Source organism: Pyrus communis, chromosome 10, assembly GCF_041283825.1.
Source record: "Pyrus communis isolate YQ-2024b chromosome 10, ASM4128382v1, whole genome shotgun sequence".
Lineage (NCBI taxonomy): Eukaryota > Viridiplantae > Streptophyta > Magnoliopsida > Rosales > Rosaceae > Pyrus > Pyrus communis.
The window spans coordinates 16,139,704-16,156,005 of record NC_142574.1 but is presented as its reverse complement, the minus strand read 5'-3'; positions in this window follow the sequence as shown (position 1 = coordinate 16,156,005).

The following is a 16,302-nucleotide window of genomic DNA, read 5'->3' as shown; positions in this document are numbered from 1 at the left end:
TAAATAAAATCAAACGGCATGGAATTGGTCCTTGAATGGAAGGTGATACTTGAAGTGAACCGGCATTGGTTTGAATTCTAATGTAGGTGCCTGATTCATAAAAAACAACAAGTTAGTATAAAATGTAATGGAATTTGAAAAAAAATGACTTACTTGTTTTGTCTGACAAGAACTCAATGACAAACACCACTCCTTTGAAAGTTTCAGGGATATTGGACTTGGCCAGATTGCATGTGATGGTTATGACTTGTCCAATGTCATCAAATTCAACTTCTTTGGGCATTGTTGTCTCAAGTATATCCCCTTTGATGAATTCATGAAATTCCCTACTTTGCACCTTTGGAAGGTCTTCCAAGATGTCTTTTTCACTTTCTTCTTCCTTGGAATTCATGAACCTGCAAGGAATAGGGATATTAGGTGGAATGGGGTTAGAACTAATTGGAACAACCTTACTTGAATTAGATGGCGTAGGAGCAATAAGTGCTTCTGGCAAAGGTGCTTCAAATCCTCCCTTCGGATTTACAATGGTTGAACTAGGGAGTTTGCCTTGGTCGCAAAATTGTCCTACGAACTCCGCTATCTGCCCAATTTGCTTTTCCAAGTGATCCAACCTTTTGTCTTCTTGTCGAGCCTCATTGTCTTGATTTTGTGAGCCCTGCACCAAACAAATTAATTCGTTAAGCTTTTGATTATAATCTATTGACGAACTTAAATTTGGTTGGGCATATTGAATATGAGGTTGTGGTGGCTGCCAATATCCTCCTTGTTGAGCATTTTGAGGTTCCCACCACATAGAGTTTGAATGATCACTCCAATCCGAATTGTAAGTATTGGAAAACACGTTATTCCTTGATTGAAGATTAAATATATCAACTCTTTGCATTTGGGACCTTTCCATGAGCTGTGACAAAAGAGAAGCGTTATCAAGTGCCATGCTGTTCTTAACAAACAAAACACAAATAAAAAAAACTAAATCTAAAAGACAATACAGAAACAAATAATCCAAGGGATTAGCAAATTTTCTAATCCCCGGCAACGGCGCCAAAATTTGGTGCGAGATTTATACGCACACAAATTAAACCCTCTTTTCGTCAAATTGTAGTAAGTATATAAGTAGGGATCGTTCTGGACCGGGGATTAGGAGGGATTGTTAATCACTTGGATTTGACTCAAAAACGTAAAAACGTAATAATAAACACTAAACTAGACTCAAAGAATGTAAAACTAAACTTTAAAACACTAAGACAAACCAAAGACTCAAAATGCTTTTAAAAACACAAACTAAAATGATTTCTAACTAAATTGACATTAAAGTAAAGGGGGATTTAAGTTTATACGAAATTAAATTAAATGAACAAATTAAAACAGAATGTAAATATGAAATTGATGAAATAGAATGGATGAATGCTAGCTAAGGGGGTCATCTCCACATATGTTACACTTGCATAATAAAAAGATTTCCAATTGCATTTCAATAAATTATTAAACTCATCACCCCAAGTTAATTAGGTCCGCTTAAATTAACCGTCAAGTTTTCCTTAAGTTAATGAATTGGATGGGTTAGCGCAACGCAATTCTATTTGATAGGAGCATATTTATGCGACTTAAATGGCTTGTTCTCGTACATTTACGTTATGTTTCTTTAGTTATTTTAGTTCTTTATGCTTCTTTTGTGTGTTTTCAGGTTCTAAGGGCAAAGTATGCAAAAGGATGCCTTTTGGAGCCTTTTGGAGCAAATTAGAGATTGGAATGGATATCATATGCTTGGAGCCAAAAGGATGGACGAAATTGAAGACTTGAAGTAGGAAAGTTAAATCCTAAAAAGACCTCATGTTTGAGCATCATTGAAAACTCCTACGCATTTTAGAACACAAAAACAACATTCCTAGCAACCTTAGGATATTGTCGTGTGTTTCCTTGTGTCTCCCTTCCTTGCCATGCAAGGAAGGGCTTTGTTCCCTATTTTAAATACTTAAACACTACCACTTATCATATCATACATTCATTTATCACTTATCATAATCATTCACTTATCACTTAACATATCATACACTTATCACTTATCACTCATAATCATCTACACATTTCAACCATTTAAACATCCACCTACTTCACCTACAACATCCACTTCACCTACAACATCCACCTACTTCACCTACAACATCCACCTACTTCACCTACTACATCCACCTACTTCACCTACAACATCCACTTCACCTACAACATCCACCTACTTCACCTACAACATCCACCTACTTCACCTACAACCTCCACTTACTTCACCAACCTCACACACTTACTTCACCTACAAATGACATAGCCATATGTTCCCTCCACTACTCCTATAAATACCCTTGCATTCATTCATTCATGGACATCTCATTTCATACACAACACATTACAAACACATTCTCCCTTCCCTAGCCGTGAGCTTCCCATCTCTCCCTATTAATCCAAACACCATATTTCCATCTCCACAAAACCATCTTCCATTTCCATCACTCCCCACTCCATTCCACACTTCCATCCCCCCAACCAACTATCCCTAGACCTTATGCTACAACGAAGAGGAAGAGAAGAGGGCCTAAACGTTCATACAATTCAAGTTTGAGTTGTTGGAATGTTTAGGTGTTTCTTTGATTTCAATGTTTAATTTCAATACTCTTTGTTTTGTACGAATGAGGAATGGAAGAAAAGAGGGCCTAAACGTTCATACAATTCAAGTTTGAGTTGTTGGAATGTTTAGGTGTTTCTTTGATTCTCTTTGTTTTGTACCATGAGGAACTAAACCCCCCTTGGCTAGGGGGGGATTCGAAATAAATGTTTATGCTTGCATTTTGATTTGATTACTTCTAATTGCGTTTCATAAGTTGTGGATTCAATTTGTTTAACCGTTTGATTGATAACTTATTTATGTATGTTTATTGAGAGTGCACGCTTAATTTTCATGCATGAATATGACGCTAGAATATAAGTGAGTTTCACCTAATCGTTATGAACTTATATTCACAAGTAGTGGAGGTTGCTTATAAACAATCGCGTTAAATGAATTCTTGGCACGAGTTTCATGCTCATCATAGTAACGAATGCCTCGTCAACACTTATAGTTTTCATAATGCTTAATGATCTTTGATTGTATCTTTATTGTGCTGTTCACGTAAAGGACTTTTGGAGAATGTAGTGAATTGCGTTGCGCTAACCCATCCAATTCATTAACTTAAGGAAAACTTGACGGTTAATTTAAGCGGACCTAATTAACTTGGGGTGATGAGTTTAATAATTTATTGAAATGCAATTGGAAATCTTTTTATTATGCAAGTGTAACATATGTGGAGATGACCCCCTTAGCTAGCATTCATCCATTCTATTTCATCAATTTCATATTTACATTCTATTTTAATTTGTTCATTTAATTTAATTTCGTATAAACTTAAATCCCCCTTTACTTTAATGTCAATTTAGTTAGAAATCATTTTAGTTTGTGTTTTTAAAAGCATTTTGAGTCTTTGGTTTGTCTTAGTGTTTTAAAGTTTAGTTTTACATTCTTTGAGTCTAGTTTAGTGTTTATTATTACGTTTTTACGTTTTTGAGTCAAATCCAAGTGATTAACAATCCCTCCTAATCCCCGGTCCAGAACGATCCCTACTTATATACTTACTACAATTTGACGAAAAGAGGGTTTAATTTGTGTGTGTGTTTGTGTTTTAGGATACCTTCCAACACAATGATAAGGATTTGGTTTGTAATTGCATGACTGTTAAAAAGAGTTATAAACATAGAGGAAAGTTTGATTTACCCTTGGTATATGTTTAGTTATGGTTTTAATGTATGACTTCACATGCAATCATAAAAGAAAAATTCGTTTTTGTAACATGCTTGAAGGAAGGAACTCAAACAAACGCTACAACCCTGAGAGACTTGAGCCTATAACGTTCTTTGGAGAGTATAATCTGTGATTTCTTGTTTTCTAAAGTCGTTGCATGATCTCATTATTCTCTGCTTGGTTACTACTTAGAAGGCGTTTCATCATATAGTTCCAAATGCTAGAACTCATGCCCATTTCATTCAAAGCATGTTATTGATTTGCATAACACATATTCAAGAAGAAGTTGTGTAGTGACCACCACCATAGCCAAATAGCCTTACTTCCCATACTTCGTATATGTGTAAGTTTTAACCCCGTTGATCCTTGTTTAGCCTTTATTCTTTGTTTACCCACATTTTCCTCACCTAGCCTAGTTTAGGACAATCCCCACCATTGTTCTTAAAATATAGTGAGCATGACTTAATTGAATTCCTTTTGAGTTACATTATGAAAGAAAATAAGTGTGGGGGAGAGAATGTTTAAGTGTTTATGTTTTGAGATTCAAAAAAAAAAAAAAAAAAAAAAAAAAAAAAGAATATTAGATCAGAATAAGTGATTGAAGAAAGGTTCCAAAACACCAATTCTGGGCGTAAATTGTCTAAATTCTCCCTTTTTGTTCAAAAGTTGAGTTTTCATTCAAAAGTGAATTCTAAGTTGATTCAAATGCTTTGCTCACTATTTCTTTAAGAACCTTTGTTTTCCATATCCCTTCTTTGTTATCCACATACCCCAAGCCCCGTTACAACCCTTGACTTCTATCTTGAGTGTTGTGTATTTCAATTTGTGGAGTATGAACTTGGTATGAGCTTATGGTGTCACTGGTTCTCGCGTCTAAGTAGTAGCATTCCATTCATGAGATCATATCTAAACATGCTTATTAACTCCAGAAATTGCGTTCTTTGTGATACTTATATGTGAGTGTTCGTTTTCATGTTACATCAATCTTCTCACATATGACTAGATTAGGGTGTGTAGTTAGAAATTCTGAGTGAAAATCGAGTGCATATCTTGTAAGGAATTGAGCAAATTCTCTAAGGCATGTTACTACATTCAAAACATGGTTTTAAATGCTTAATTGTGAACTAGTATATGGTGACTATGATTAAGAATGTACTTAAGTGTGAAGATGACTAAAATCTGTGAGAATGATGATTTTTAACATGTCATGTGCATTGGAAATCCCTAAGACGGTTGTTGGAAGGTTTAGGTTGTGTTTTACGTGTTTAGTGTCGTTTTGTTTATTTGTTTTTATTCTGTTTTGCTCGAGGACTAGCAAAAGCTAAGTGTGGGGGTATTTGATAGGAGCATATTCATGCGACTTAAATGGCTTGTTCTCGTGCATTTACGTTATGTTTCTCTCGTTATTTTAAGTCCTTTATGCTTCTTTTGTGTGTTTTCAGGTTCTAAGGGCCTAGGGAGCAAGAAAGTGCATTTTGAGGCCATTTGGAGCATTTTTGGGCATGATTTGGATAGCTTAATCATGGAGCAAAGAGGATGGACGAAATTGAAGCCTTGTATGCTCTTTGGGGACATCAAACAAAGGGCCTAGCCCAATCAAACAAATCCTTTGAGCCATGGAAAACCTCTAGCCCAATCAAACACATTATGCCATACAAACCAACCTATTTTAGGCCCATTCTATGTACTTAAACCCTAGCCCTTTAAACTAGTTCATTTATCACTTATCAAACCATTCACTTATCACTCACTACATATCATTCACTTATCACTTAACATATCATTCATTTATTTCACTTCCATACTCCTCTTAATTCCACATGCATTCTCACACATGCACATCATTCACTCACATTTCCACCATTCATTCTTTATTCCTTTCCAAACATCTCACATGCATTTCCACCTTCCTACTTCATCATTTCACCACATTCTCCCTCTTTAACCCTACATGCATTATTTATTGCATCTTCACATGCATTCACACACACTTTACACATTCAAACCGTGAGCTCCCATTCCTATTTGCCATTTTCAGATTTCCACCCACTAACCTAGTCATCAACACATGCACTTCCACCTTTCATCCACAATGATTCATGATTCATTCACTTTGCATCCTTTAATTCAATCACATACTTTCCCATTGTATAATACATCCACATGCATCTTTAACCAACAAACATTACAACCACATGCACCATTTTCTCCACATTCCAAACATTGCCGTGTATCCCCTTCATTCCCATTTCCAACATCTTCACATGCATTTCCACTTTCACATGTCTTCACATTCAATTCCAAACAACAATCATTTCAAATGCCATGCATTCACATGCATTTTCAGCACCTACACACCTCACACACATGCAATTTCAGCACCAACAAGCATCATTGCCGTGTACCCCATATGCATTTTCAGCTTTCACATGCTTTCCTAACTATTTTCCATCATTAATTAGCCACTTGCATCTTAAACAAACAGCCATATACATCTCCATTCCTCCTATAAAAACCCTTGCATTCTCATTCATTTGGCATTCATTCACTCCCCATTGAATTCATATCTCATATTTCCATTCACAACACTTCACACAACACAAATACACATCCATTGCCGCAATTCCCCTTCCATTTTCTGTGCAGTTTTTCTCCTTCATTGCAGCCACTATCCAACCACTTCCCATCCCTCCAAAACACTTCACATAATCCCCAAAGCTCACTTAGACCTTGTGCTACAACAACGAGGAAGAAAAGAGTGCCTAAACGTTCATACAATTCAAGTTTGAGTTGTTGGAATTTTTAGGTGTTTCTTTGATTTCAAAGTTTAAATTTAATTCTCTTTGTTTTGTACGTATGAGAATGGAAGAGAAGAGTGCCTAAACGTTCATACAATTCAAGTTTGAGTTGTTGGAATGTTTAGGGGTTTCTTTGATTTCAAAGTTATGAGGAACTAAACCCCCTTTAGCTAGGGGGTGATTCGAAACTATGTTTATATTTGCAATATGAATTGATTACTTTTGGTTGGTATTTCATAAGTTGTGGATTCAATTCGTTTAACTGTTTGATTGATAAATTATTTATGTATGTTCATTAAGATTGCAAGCTTAATTTTCATGCATGAATATGACGCTAGAATATAAGTGAGTTTCACCTAATCGTTATGAACTTATATTCACAAGTAGTGGAGGTTGCTTATAAACAATCGCGTTAAACGAATTCTTGGCATAAGTTTCATGCGTATTCCATAGTAACGAGTGCCTCGTCAACACTTATAATTTTCATTGAACTTAATGATCTTTGTTGAATGTCTCTATCATGCGTATTCCATAGTTAGGGACTTTGATTAAGAATAATTTGGTTGTAATGCGTATTCCATTCAATCCAATGAATTTAGGGAAATTTGAAAGTTAATTTAAGCGGACCTAATTAACTTGGAGCATTGAGTTTCATAATTTATCGAAAGACCAACCGAAAATCAATCTTGTATTGCAAGTGTAACATGTGTGGAGAAGAACCCCTTAGCTATTCCATCATCCATATTTTTATCACATTCATATTTACATTTTGCCTTCAATTATATTCTGTCTTTTTAATTTAATATCGTCCAACCACAATTCCCCCCCCCTATTTTGTTAAGTCTTAATCATTCGTATTTGTTTTATTTGTGTATCTTTAAAGCTTTTGGAGTCATAAACAATTGCAAATTCGTCTAAATCAAGTTCTAGCTTCTATTTGAGTCAATTTGATTGTTTTAGACAATTTGAGTTTTTCAAAGCCATTCTGAGTCATAGTAGTCTTGTTAAGAGTATTTTAATTTAGTTTTTATGTTTTTAAGTCAATTTAGAAGGTTTTAGCAAGCCCTCCTAATCCCCAGTCTAGAACGATCCCTCACTTATCCATTCTACTACAATTGTCAAACGAGGGTTTAATTTGAGTGTCAAGTAAATCTCACATCAGTTACCTTGAGGATGGATAGTTATCCAAAGAACATGTCTTTCGGAGTAAGCTAGAATACGTACCATTTAGTCTTCTTTCTTCGTTTGGTGATCCAATGCTTGTAAATTATGTAATGATGAAACTTTGTGTTTGTTGTGTGTGTGCACAAAAAAAACAAAAAAATTATCTTTGACTCTCTTCACTGATGTTTAATCGTCAAGTTTGTTGATCAAAAAAAAAATGGGTTCGCATTTAGCTAGAATATAATGCTAAGCTTATTTTACTCAAGTCATTAAGCATGTTAGAGTAAAACACTTGCAACTTTTTATCATTGGCTTTAATTCGTCAATCTTTCTGAAGTAAGCTACCTTTGAAGTGATGAGTACTGAGATGAAACATGAGTACGCTTATAAGCCTAGGACAGAGCTGAAAAGCCCCCATTGGTAACATTGATTCAGAAAAACATCACCTCCCAAACTTAATATTTATAAAGATTCTCATCGCGCTATTCTGAGTACCACCTTACCCCAGTACCAAGCATTAAATATTAAACCCAAAGAAAACATTTTACCCTAGACTCACGGTAAAGCATCGATCAGATTAAGGATGAGAAAGTGTAGAATCGTACCCAGGACGACCACCAAATTTTAATGGCAGTCTAACATGTTTGAGTTGCCTTTGCTTGTTGATTTTGTTTCTTCTTTCACCTTGCCCCCATGCTAGGTCAGAGGATTTCAATAGTGCAACAAGTAACAAATAAGGGATCTCCTTCTTAGTTTGAATTGCTGTTTCATCCCTAGTGAATCTTAAACGAAAGTTCGTTAAGGACTAGGTCGTCGCATGGGGTCGAAAACACTTTTTGAATCCTTTTTTCATACCTTACGTATCGGGCCTGAGCGTTTCTGATTGGACTACACTTTTTGGCTTGGCTAAGGTACTTCCATGTATTGAAGCTTTGTTGGAATAAAATTCCTGATGAAGATTTCCTAGCATGGATGCGTCATTCAGAGTTGCCTAACACATGCTGTTACAGAACGTACTTGGCTTAGTACGCTAGTCTGGGATAGAAGTAGTCGTACTAAGGGTCTGAGTTCAAAGCCACCTTCGGATGATTTTCCGATCGCCTTTTCGACTATTCCCTCTAATGGCATAGAGTTTCCAAAGGTATAAACTTTCTAGTTGTATAACCCATAACCTTGCTGGTTGTATAAACTTTCTGGATGATGGATGGTGCATTGGACTTCCATATTAGAGTGTCATGTGCTTGTGCCTATAGCCTGCAAATCGTAACTGTGCTTATTACAACTCAAGCCTCTCAGTCTACTAACCATTCCAAACGGGATAGCCTTGACAGAGACTTCTTTGACCACTTTGAATTTTTATACTTGCATTTGTGAGAACTTTCAAAGTTCTTCATAATTTTGGAATTTAGGGTATTCCATAGACCATGATGAATGGTGCAAGAAAGAACAAATGATATCATTTGAGGATTAGAAGATATCATTCCTAGCTTTGGGTATTTTGTCCTAAGCACGCATTAAATCATGTATATAATTAATTACAAGTACTTATTTAACATGCCCCGATCCCCGTGTCCGAATGAAAACTGGATGGCCAGGTGTTGGCCGACACCCGAGGGTGACGCAAGCCATTTAATAAATGTATATACCAAGAACATGTAAAACATGCATAATAATTTCACGAGTAACTACACAATATAATATTCAAGTACAAACCTTCATAAAAATATAATGTTCAACTGCCAACAATTTAAAAGTGATAATGCATGGCATGTTCAGAGCATACTACTAATTCAAAATACAAGCGGAAAGAATATTAGAAAGTGCAATGACAAGGGATGTCCTACACAGAGAGGAGGACACAAATTCACTGATATGTGATTGCCTCGTAGCTCGAGTCATATGCCTTGTTCCTAGGTCCAGAGGGGGTGCAAAACAAAACATGAGTGGACCAAGTTTATATGTACGTAATACTAAAATAATAACTCTTCAACGGATTTAACCCTAGTTTTAGAAAACTCATATAACATAATAAGTAATAGGTTTTCCAAAAACCCTAGCATGACATAAAACCTTTGTAGAACTTATAACATATATCGTGTGCTTAGTAGTGGAATCATAATCGCCCAAAGGCCCTACATCGCCCTCCTGAAGGCATATATAAATCATTCGCCTGAAGGCCCTACATCACCCGCCCGAAGGCATATACAAATATTTCGTCCGTAAGCCCTACATCACCTGCCTGAAGACATATATATAACGTTTGCCCGTAGGCACATAGTATGAATATCCACTAAGTAAGCACAGAAAATGATGACCATAAACTTTCCAATACATATGTCTTCGGAGCTCAATAGCTCAAACATCATATCATAAATTCATGTTCATAAATATCTAGTTAACATAAATTCAATAACACATGATATTTCATAATGCGTAAATTCGATTTACTCATAAATGTTTCATAAAACGTAATCACAAAATCATGTTTTTCATGTATGCATTTCTAATAATAAAATCATGCATTTTGGAAGGGGTCCACTCATAGAAGCTCCATCACCGAAGAGCCATTCGAACTAGGTAGGATGGAAACACCACTAAAAAATGTACCTAAGTAAAAAGGGACCAATTAATAAAAGTATACCAAAACGATTGAATTTGGGAAAACGGACATTGTAAACAGATTCAAGATGTCAAAAAACCTATGGGAGGACCTCGGGTACACCCAAACAACGCCACACGCCGAGATGGGTTGTCGGAAAGTTTTCTGGCGCAACCGTAGATGGTGGTGGAGATGTGTGTACTCCATGTGGTGGCCATGGTAACCACCACGTGCCAACCCACGTGCCACCTTTGAAATTCTTGAAAAATTTGGGATTTTTCCCCCAACTTCAAGAGCCCATTTCGAGCTCGATACAAGTCCAGATTGAGTGATTCAAAAGCCAAAGTGTAGTTAGGAATGTGGAGAAGAGAGTCATACCAAGTTCGGACCAAGTGGTGGCCGGAGTTGGCCAAAAAATGGCCTGAAAATTGACTGGTTCGAATGAAACTAGGGAACTCGTTGAAAACTAGGCAAACTTTAAATATTCATAACTTCTTCAATACTCAACCAAATTGAGTGATTCAAAAATGAAAATCATACTTCTCAATGAAATGAAGAGAATGATCCTTACACGATGGCTAACTCTTTGTGGTTTGGCCAAAAAACACCTTGAAAGTGGCGGTCCTCGCCAGAAAGCAAGGGAAGTTTTCCCCGTGAGTTTCCTACATCCAAACATCACCAAAACTTCTCAAAACTACTTCCAAACATACACCAAGACATGATCTACATCTTTTGGAAGAGGTTCGAGGCTTACCTTTGCCGGAGAATATGCAAACTTGTTGGAAAACTGAGTGAACAGTGAACGAACTATGCAGCGAGTTTGGAAAGGTTTAGAGGGTTCTCTTTCGATTTTGAGTTCACATGGGTGATGGTGGTGGTGCCATGGTCGTTTTTGTGTGACTTATTTGAGTGAAAACCCTTTAGGAGGGTTGGTTTGAGAGAGAGCCGAGAGATAGAAAATGAGAAAATGTGCAGAGAGAGATAATTTCAGAAATAAGAAAAGGAAAGGGAGGTCACGGGGAGAAAGGGAGATGATTGGGGGGCACTAATTCTTTGTGGGCCGTAGTGGCTTAAGGTCACTAAAGACAAAACACAAAATATCCAAAAAACGTTCGACGTTTCGTTACGTAAAATCTTCGTTATAACACCTAATTCGAATTCATTCGCACCTACATGTTCATGGTGATGAGTACGATAAGAATGAACGAAGAAAATTAGTAATACGTGTCATGACGAGACAGTCAACGAAAGTCAACGTTTATGCCTCAAGGGCAATTTGGTAATTCAAGATGTTCAATAATATAAAATATGACAATTTAAGGACGGGGTTTCGCAATCTACCCCCTTAAGAGAATTTCGTCCCCGAAACTTACTACCTTAAGTAAATAGGTAAGGATATTGACTCATCATCAGTTCTTCTGTTTCACATGTTGGTTCCTCGACTGCGTGGTTCCTCCATAACACCTTTACCAATGGGATGACCTTGTTTCTCAGCGCTTTGTCCTATCTTTCGATCATCGCAATTGGCTCCTCAACATAACTCATATCTTGACTCACTTATAACGGTTGTGGCTGTAAAACATGAGATGGATCCAGTACATACTTTCGAAGCATGGAAGCATGAAATACATCATTTATCTACGACAACTCTGGTGATAACTCCAATCTATAAGCAACCGCGCCAATTCTCTCTGTGATTCTATAGAGGCTGACATATCGAGGACTCAACTTCCCTTGCTTACCAAAACAAACCACACCCTTCTAGGGCGACAACTTTAGAAAGAAAAAATCACCAATCTCATACTCACGATCCCTAGAATGTCGGTCAGCAATGCTCTTCTGTTGATCTTTCGCCGTCTTCAAATTCCTTTTTATTAACTGGATGTTAGCATTAGTGGTGTCGACAATTTCTTGCCCCACTAGCACTCGCTCACCGATCTCAGTCCAACACAAAGGTGTTCGACACGCCCTTCCATATAGTGCTTCAAAATGTGCCATGTCGATGTTGGAGTGGTAACTATTATTGTAGGCGCACTCGATCAATGGCAAATAATTATCCTAACTAGCCTTCCACTGGAGAACACACACCTTCAACATGTCCTCCAAAGTTTGGATCATCCTCTCAGATTGACCATCAATCTATGGATGATAGGTAGTGTTGTACAAAAGTTGAGTATTCACGACGTCATGGAAAGCTCTCCAAAATATGGAATGAATCTTGGATCTTTGTCCGAAACAATGGTGACAGGTACACCTTGAAGTTAACAATATTATCAATGAACAACTGTGCTAGCTTCTCCGATGTGTAATTCTATTGAATTGGTAAGAAATGAGCAGTCTTAGTGAGTATATCCACAATCACCCATGAGCTATCAAACCTTGACCACGTGCTCGGTAATCCATACACAAAATCCTTGGTGATATCTTCCTACTTCCAAGCTAGTATAGGGAGATTATGCATTAGCCCTTCAGGTCTCATTTTATTCGCTTTCACTTGCTATAAAATTATACATCTCTTTACATACTCTACAACATCCGGTTTCATCCCATACCAATAATAGAATTAAAGAATAGTGTGATACAACTTAGTACTTCCCGGGTGCATGGCATATGCTGAAATATGAGCTTCATCAAGAATTTCCTTTTTCACGACTTCATTGTTTTTATGCACAAATAGTTTATTTCCCATCATCAAGGCTCCATCTCTTTGGAAATCTCTATGCACCTATTCTTTTAGGTCTACACATTGCTAATCGTGCTCTTGAGCTTCCCGAATTAGATCCACCAAAACATGCCTAATTTGGAAATGCGCCAGCAATGCTCCCTGGGGATCTGGTGTCATTACAATGCCAATTCCTCTAAGAGAAAACAATAGCGGAACATGGATAGCTCGGAGGGAGGCAAGTTGTCCATAGGATTTTCGGCTAAGAACGTCCACTACAACATTTCTGTGACTAGGATGATACTCAATAATGCAATCGTAGTCACTAATGAGTTACATCTACCTTCTCTATGTCAAGTTCAACTCCTTCTCGGTGAAAACGTACTTCAAGCTCTTGTAATCGGTAAAGATGCAGTACTTCTCACCGTATAGGTAATGTCGCCAGATTTTCAAAGCAAAGACTACTGCTCCAAGTTCCAGATCATGAGTGGGGTAATTTTTTTCGTGAGATTTGGGTTGTCTGGAAGCATAAGCGATGCTTTTCCCATGTTGCATCAGAACACAACCTAAGCCTGACAAGGATGCATCACCTAGCAAGGACGAGGGCATCACCTTGCAAGGACAAGGGCATGAGTAAGATGATGTTTAAGCTCCTAAAAACTCCGTTTGCAATTTTCATCCCAATCGAATTTGACTTCCTTCTGGGTCAATTTAGTAAGAGGCAAGGCAATCACTGAGAAATCTTGCACAAAGTGTCGGTAATAACCAACTAGCCCAAGAAAACTCCTCATTTTATGACATTCCTCGGTTGTTCCCATATAGACGCTGGAGAAATCTTATGAGGGTCTATACAAATTCCCTCAGTGGAAATCACATGCCCGAGGAAACTGATCTGGTCCAACTAAAATTGACGCTTACTAAACTTCGCATACAACTGATGCTTCCTCAACTTCTCCAACACCAATTTCAAATGTTTGATGTGCTCGGCATCACCCTTGGAGTAAACCAAGATGTCATCGATAAATACAATCATAAACCGATCAAGATACGGTCTGAAAACTTTATTCATCAAATCCATGAAAGTTGCAGGTACATTCATTAATCCAAAAGGCATGACATGGAATTCATAGTGTCCATACCGAGTGTGAAAAACAGTTTTTGGTACATCTTCATCTCGAATCAGCAGCTGATGGTAATCCGAACGAAGATTGATCTTAAAGGATACCTAAGCACCTCTCAGTTGATCAAACAAGTCATCAATCCAAGGTAAAGGATAATGGTTCTTCACTGTCACTTGATTAGTTGCCTATAGTCGATGCAGAGTCTCATCGACCCATCTTTCTTCCTCATAAATAGTAGGAGAACGTCTCAGGGAGACATGCTGGGTTGGATATAGCTTTTATCCATAAGCTCTTGAAGTTGAATCTTCAACTCCCTCAATTCAGCTGGTGTTATTCGATATGGCGCTAAAGAAATAGGGTTAGTATCTGGAAGTAAGTCGATGGTGAATGCAAATTCCCTTATAGGTGGTAACCCTGGCAAATCTTCAAGAAAGACATCGGTGAACTCATTCACCACTGGCACATCCCCAACACACAGAGAAGGTTCACCCTACGTGACCACGTGAGCTAGGAATCCCACACAACCCTTCTGTAATAATTTCGTCGTCCTGATGGTGGAAATAATACTATTTTGGAGAATTCTTTGCTCACCCTGAAACATGATCGCTAGTCGTGCATGCTATCAAATGTCACCAATTTATCTATACAACCAACATACACATGGTGCTTAAATAATCAATCCATTCCCAGAATGATATCAAACTCCACAAGTTTAAAAGGAATCAAATTGGCCTCCATAAGTTCCCCTTCAACTATAACTGGGCAATCCCTAAATTCCCATTGTGCACAAAATAAATCTCCAAGAGACAATTGTATAAACATATCAAACCTAAGTGATGTAGGCTGCGGGTTCACAACCTATGCAAATTGTGGAGATATGAATGAATATGTAGCAGCTAGATCAATTAGAACATAAGCCCAATGACAAAAAACAACTAATGTACCTGTGATAACTCTAGGATCCTATTCTGCCTCTTACTGAGTTATGGCATTGATACGTTCATGGGCCTATCGTCCTGAACCATCACTATAACCTTCACGAGTCCTAGCACCCTGATTATTACGGCCTGCTTAGTTACCCTGAGCACGACTACCAGAAGCTAAACCAGAATATTGCGGTTGTTTATGCACAGAACTCTGAGTACTCGAACTACTACTCCCACTATAACCTAAACCAAAAGTCTGGTGAGCACGCAGTAGTGCAATTATGGGTAAAGTTTCTAGTGCCACCACACTGAAACACGTGCATGCATTTGCAATGCATTCTCCCTAGTGACGCCTACCACAACATGCACAAACTGCGACAGTTTGATTAAAGTGACTGAAAAGACTGCCTCGCCATCTCACTACCAGATCCCTTACTAGAAGATCCCAAACATTGACCATGACGTTTGAATGAAAAAAGAGTGTCTAGAGTCAAAGGAAAAAGAAGAAGTGGAAGGCTCCCTAGTGCTCCGAGATCTGAAACCTCAACCCTACTGATTCTGGGTAACTTTGTTCCACCGCGACTGTTCAGTCCCCAAATCATCTCTTTGTAGGATGCATAAGTTTGTGGTACCAAAAGTTCGTAGTTGTCGTCATCCAGATCAATCTTAATTTGTACCATCATTTCTCGTGGGTTCCCATAAACCGGTAGGTGGTGTCTCACCAATCCTCGAAAAGTACTATCTAGATCTGTAATCATTAAGTTACCTTGGTGAAAACTCAAGAATTCCTTTCTTTTCCTCAACTGATACTCGGGGCTCAAAAAGTGTTTACTGAAAAGTCTCCTGAAAGTGGCCCAAGTCATCATCGAGTTAGGTGGCCGACAGTTATTCCCTAACTTCCACCAAAATCTCATATTACCCTGGAGAAAGTAACATGCGGTTTTCGTCTACTCAGCCGCTAGGCAGAACATACCCTCCAGAGTGTCCTCCATTTTCTCGAGCCAATCTTTGTCCTCCTTACGAGCACCAACTACATTCAGCTCAATAACGACGTGACTCTGAGCAATCTCTATGTAAGTACGGCTCTGCCCACTATTCTTAGGGAAAGCATGTCGCAGAGCGAAGGTCAATTGCTAAATTCCACCCATCAAACCATAACGAGGCTGACAAGGCACATTCCCACCACTAGTATCCATGATTTTGATAAGA